The following is a 6,560-nucleotide window of genomic DNA, read 5'->3' on the forward strand; positions in this document are numbered from 1 at the left end:
GGTGTTCGAGTTTGAGTCCGCTCCCGATCTTGTTTGATGTGGTGGACTCTACGGTTGGATGACTCGTTGATTCATCGACCCGTTAGCTTGATTGGGCACGCGATCCGTTGTTTGCGTGCGGTTCGTTAACCTCGTCGCCTCGTTAATCCGCTTCATCGCGTGTCACTTGGCTTCGGTGTTATGGTCTAACGATCATGTTTGGATATACCGCCTGATGGTTCGTTGGTTTGTCGAATCACCGTGCCGAGCTGTGTTAAGGGACCTATAAGCAGTTTTATACGCCTACAGATACCCCCTCCAAAGTTTTTCAGCCTCATTCTTTTATAGAAGAGTCTGGAATACTTTGGATATGATTGTCCCAACCTTCAATCGGTGTAACGGGACCTTGGATTGGTTTCTATTCTTAATTCTTTTAATCCTCCAGGCTATTCGGTGCTTTGTCGAATGTCTGCAAGGGTTCCGGTGCTGCATTTATTGTCTGACCGTTGTCAGAATTTTGAACTTGAAGTCAATTCCTGATTTTCTGATCTTTAGCTCGTGTTTACTGTTTCAACATAGAACCGACCATCGATTGTTGGCGTTGAGTCTTTATTTGCAACGCGTTGTCTGGCGTTTGAGCTTCATTGTGACGCGTTGTCCGACGTTTGACACAGTTTATACTCGTACATCTGCTGGAGTCTACACAGTTTAAGCTCTTAAGGAATTGGAGCGTGGCGGTCTCAAATTTGGGGCTGCAGGACCAACTATTACAGTTGTTTCGTCTGCATATGTGGATATTATCCCGAAGTTGTTGGATGCCCAAGTCACGAGACCAACTCATAAAGTTGATGCGTCAATCACTCGCATTTATAGAATTTTTGGCAAATTCTCAGCCATCAACGGGTTTGATAAGCCTTTACCGACTATCGTTTGAGTCGGGCTAGCATGCAGATTGTTTAGACCCGTTCTGCATGTGACGTTGCGCTAAGAGAGTGAATTCTCTGAGACTTTGTGCTATGATGTCGAATACATAGGCTTTACCATTTGTTACGGGAATAGGCTATCCGGCAACACGTGTTAGGCGTTGATTTTAGGATTTTTGGCTAACCCCCAGCCTTCAACGGATTTGATTAGCCTTTACCGACTACCGTTTGAGTCGGGCTAGCCTGCGGATTGTCTAAATCCGTTCCGCATGTAACGTTGTGCTAACGGAATGAACTCCCTTAGACTCGCTGCTACGACTTCGAATACGTAGACTTCGCCATTGTTACGGGAATAGGCTACCCGGCAACGTGTATTAGACGCTGACTTATCCCTACTTAGGCTTCGGGATAAAAGTCCCCAGAATCAGGTTCTGGTGTCTTTTTCCACGGAAAAAGACTAAACCGGCGACGTGTGTTAGGCGTCGGCATATCCTTTCTTAGGATTCAGGATGAAATTCCCCATGCGTGTAAGGCATGGATTTTGGTGTTATTAATAACAACCTGCCACAATGTTGAATATGTGGGCGGGTGTTCTTTTTAACGGTTAAGAACTAACCGGCAGCGCGGGTTAGGCGCAGACTTATCCCTGTTTAGGTTTCAGGATAGGATACCCCAGAATCGAACTCTGGTGTCTTTTTCTACGGAGAAAGACTAAACCGGCGACGCGTGTTAGGCGTCAGCATATCCTTTCTTAGGATTCAGGATGAAATTCCCCATGCGTGTAAGGCATGGATTTTGGTGTTACTAATAACAACCTGCCACAATATTGAATATGTGGGCGGGTATTCTTTTTAACGGTTAAGAACTAACCGGCAATGCGGGTTTAGCGCAGACTTATCCCTGCTTAGGTTTCAAGATAGAATACCCCAGAATCGAACTCTGGTGTCTTTTTCTATGGAGAAAGACTAAACCGGCGACGCGTGTTAGGTGTCAGCATATCCTTTCTTAGGATTCAGGATGAAATTCCCCATGCATGTAAGGCATGGATTTTGGTGTTACTAATAACAACCTGTCACAATGTTGAATATGTGGGCGTGTGTTCTTTTTAACGGTTAAGAACTAACCGACAGCGCGGGTTAAGCGCAGACTTATCCCTGCTTAGGTTTCAGGATAGAATACCCCAGAATCGAACTCTGGTGTCTTTTTCTACGGAGAAAGACTAAACCGGCAGCGCGTGAAGTGGGTGTTTTGAGACAATCCTAACTGTAGGAAGGTTTGATCGCTCAATTTGTGGACCTCTCGTTCATTGGGGGAATCGAGAGGGGATTTTGACTGTGGTCCTAACTGTAAGAAGGTTTGACCAAGTGGGTGTTTTGAGACAATCCTAACTGTAGGAAGGTTTGACCAAGTGGGAGTTTGAGGTGATCCTAACTATAGGAAGGTTTGATCACTCGATTTGAAAGTGGACCTCTCGTTCATTGGAGGAATCGAGAGGGGATTTTGGTTTTGGTCCTAACTGTAGGAAGGTTTGACCAAGCAGGAGTTTGAGATGACCCTAACTGTAGGAAGGTTTGATCACTCGATTTGAAAGTGGACCTCTCGTTCATTGGAGGAATCGAGAGGGGATTTTGGTTTTGGTCCTAACTGTAGGAAGGTTTGACCGAACGGACAGGGAGTGGAATACAAGTAGCAGTAGAAATACTGGTTTGTACTGGCCACTCGATGAAGGGTTTTGACGTTAAGTAATCAGGACTTAACCCGTCAAGCTTTGGAAATTGCCATGAATTGGCGGACAGAAAATTTAGTGGACCCACCGTCAATTGACTTGATCAGTGGGGGATTTTTGTGAGGAAAGATTAATCTGTCAAAAGGATCGAATCTCGTCTCAACAAGATAACTCATGAGAATTAGTGAATTTGATAACAATAATGGAAAACATTCCGACATTTAGAGTTTAAATGTGGATGTTTTACTTATCACTTTTATAGTGATTGGGTTATCCCTAAGAATATCACCCGTGATATTCTTTCGGGAACTTCCCGATACATGAATAATCCACCCCCAGCTTCCCTTGTGGAACTGGGTCCGACATTGTACTCAGTTACATGACTGGGTTATCCTTAAGAATATTACATATAAAAATTCTCCAGGAACCTCCAGTGAAAGAAATGAAACAGTTTAGACTCATATACATGTTGGAGTATCAGGGAGCAGTTTAACCTCTTATACCGGTCGGAGGATTGAGAAGCAGTTTATACTCTTATACTTGTCGGAGTCTAGAAAGGAGCAGTTTATACTCTTATACTTATCGGAGTGTTGCCGTTCTCATTTGGCTTATCCCAGCGTTATGACGCCGGATTCAACCAAGGTTTGGATGCTATTCTTGAGAGCGAAGCAATCCTTGGTGGGATGAAGGACCCTCCTGTGGTACGCACAGTACTTCGGATCCGTAGTATTGTCAGCTTCCTCCTGATTTGCGATAGGTGGTAGCCTGATCTTGTTGTTTTCAAGGAGGGATTCGAAGATATTGGAACGTCTTCGTCCTTGAAGGAATACTCTTTTTGGAGTCTCGGGTCCGAAGTCTCCTGCTGTCTCCGGGGCTGCTATTGCAACGTTTGATCAACAGCCACTGCAGGTGCCTTGCCCCTACCACGGGAGGCGAAGTTCGAGGTCGGAGGATTAGCCATCAGTTGGCTCCTCTCGGCCTTCTTCCTTTTGAGGAATCGCTCGGCTTGCTCTCCTCGGACCTTCAAATCCTTCCATGTTTTGGACGATGCTGTTCCCATTGCTTCCAACACGTCCAATGCGAGGTTGTTGTGGCAAGTCTGAAGAATGAACTCCTCAGTGATCGGTTCCCGACAGTTCATCGCCTTGTTTCGGAACCTTTTGACGAAGGTATCAACTAATTCTCCGTCTTTCTGTTTCTCGTCAAGCAACGACCCGATGGATATCTCGGTGTCGTCGTCGAAGAAGTCGGTGAGGAATTTAGTCTCCATATCGTCCCAGCTACTCACACTTCCTGGCTTGAGGCGGCGATACCAATCGAATGCGGCTCCACGAAGAGTGCCAACGAAGGACCGTACCATCAGAGGCTCATTACCAGAGATAACACCCAGGTGCGATTTGAAGTAAATCAAATGCTGAGTGGGTGAACCCATCCCATTAAACGCTGTGAAGTTAATTAGATTGAACTTCGCCGGATATGGGATCGATTCCCATTCTCTTGGGTATGGACAAGGAATGCCCGTCTTCTTCATCTCTTGAGCGGAAATCAACGTATTGATTTTGCTCTCGAGGTTTTTAATCTTCAAACTTTCACCTGTATTTTCGTTATCACGATTCTGAGGTGGAAGTGTGGCGTTATGACTAGCATTCTCGATACCACCCCCTGCATTGACGGGAGGATTATTGGCATTATGAGCTTCATCTGCACCCGTGTCCTCATCTTCTTGATTGACCTGGTTACGATTACTTGGTTCGCCTTGCTGGTTTGTTAGCGCTTGGATTTGTTGGTCATGCATTTCTCTCATATTCTGCATGGCCATCTGCATTTCGAACCTGAAGCTCTCCTGTTGTTTAGCCATGGCTTCTTCGAGCATCTTGGCCACTTGTTCCGCGCTTATCATAAATGACTCGCGGGGTTGTCCTTCGCTGGATACTGTATTATCTGCTGCGACCGCAGAGCAGGCATCCGATTCTTCATCTTCTGAAGGTAATCTTGTCCGAATCCTACCATAAGTTCCTCGTATGATGGCTCCAGACTACAGACGGATTACACACCGGGTTGCTTCCAGAATCAACTCGGGATTATCCTGTGTCGATGTCCCTTTGCTGGTCATATTAGTGGTGACCCTCGGAAATCCTCCATCTTCAACTACCGTTCTTCTTTGTTGGAAACGCCTAGGACTTGGTTTTGGCAATCTGGTACTGAGCCTTTCGAAAACCAAAATTCTTTCGGGGACTGTCTTGATGCAGTTGCACTCAGATAATACCGCCCGAATGAGTTTGGAACAGGGGCATTGAGTTTCCTGTTCTCGGGGACTCCTCCTCCTGGTTTTACTCGTACCCCCAACACGATAGTACAACTCGTCGGTTTGAAGGTCGGAGTAACCTATCGTGTGTTGGCACGACTTCTCAGGTATAACGCTATCGTCATCAGACGACAATGTTTCCTTCTGAGGACTAACTGCCTTCCCTGGGCTTTCAAGAGTCACGCGCCTCGAAACATGCCTTTGTGGGCGTGAATTCTCAGCTGGCTCCTGGACTTCAATGCGCAAATTGGTGCGCCTAGCTGCCCTGATCTCTTTGTTATGTTAAGGGTGGCGGCGACTCCCAGCATGTTGAGTCGTTCGGGGCTTCTTTATCGGGCCCAAACGTTCTTGAACTGGAGCTTTGCATCGCTCATCGGGAAGTGGACCGAGGTGCTCCAAAACTGACCTCCTTCTTCAGGATGGTCCTGCGGGATCTCCCGGAGCAGCTATGGGAATTATCGGCGATTTAGGTTGGATCGCCGGAGGTTGAACTTTTGCTGAAGGCTGCAAAGGTTGCTCTTTAGCCTGAATCGCCGCTTCAGACTTGAGGGTTTTCATGGAAATGGGGATAAAAAATTGCTACCACATCAAAAAATTTGAAAAACCCATTTCAGACCTAAATGCACTAAAATGGGCTAGAAATCAGTATTTTTGCAATAAAATATTGACTTGCTCTTGTTTTGGGATCCGTGGGAAGTAGAAATTGTGGAAAAGGGTTAGGGTCATCACTCTCCTTTGTTTGGTCTCATGTTTATAAGCCTACTATCTAATCTAGTTTTAATGATTAATAAATAATTTTTAACAATGTTTATCGAGTGTTTAGATTTGATTGTTAGGTATTCTACACAAGGATCCTCTGTTGGAGGTTGGATGGATTGCACCTTAACGATGACATTAAAAGGCGGTTGACAGAATATCATAATGAAGTCATTTGCAATTTGTTCGCAGTGAAAGTTGTTTTCATTAAAGTCATTGTTCCTTAAGCAATTGTTTATCGGTTACAAAAGATCCGGTCTTTTTATAAGATCCGGTTACAACAAAATCAAAGAAAAAGAGAAAATTACAACTTTCCTTCTTTCGAACAAATCGCAAGATCCTGTTTTGCGGTCTCTTGCTTGTGTGGGTTCTTTGCCTGCGCCGGGGTTAATCTGTGGACCACCGCGTGATCTTGATCCGGTCGGATCTACACGGTATGACGGGTGTTATTTCACGAAGGAAATAACAGCCGAGGGGATTATTTCACCAAGGAAATAATAGCCCTAAGTAATCGAAATCGACCAAGCGAAATCGATACTCTTCTCGGGATCAAAAACCAAGTTTTGATCCGGAGGATGACCGTGTAGATCTCAGATCTGATCTCTCTCGAACTCCTGCCTTATTTAGCGTGGATGATCGCTAAGAACCAGATCTGAAAAGTCCGAGTCTTCAAAGCTCCAAAGCTCCAACCTTTTTTTAGTCTTGAGCCTTTAATCCAGCAGAGTTTCGCCTCAAAAGTTCCACCAAAAGTCCAACCATTAAACAATAAGCCCTCCTTCTCTATTTATAGGCATTTCAATCCAGATCTGGGCTCAGATCTGGGCCCAGATCTGGGTGGCTCGGCCAGGGGCCAGCCACGGTGGCTCGGCCA

The sequence above is a fragment of the Asparagus officinalis genome, chromosome 10, assembly GCF_001876935.1.
Source record: "Asparagus officinalis chromosome 10, Aspof.V1, whole genome shotgun sequence".
Classification (NCBI taxonomy): domain Eukaryota; kingdom Viridiplantae; phylum Streptophyta; class Magnoliopsida; order Asparagales; family Asparagaceae; genus Asparagus; species Asparagus officinalis.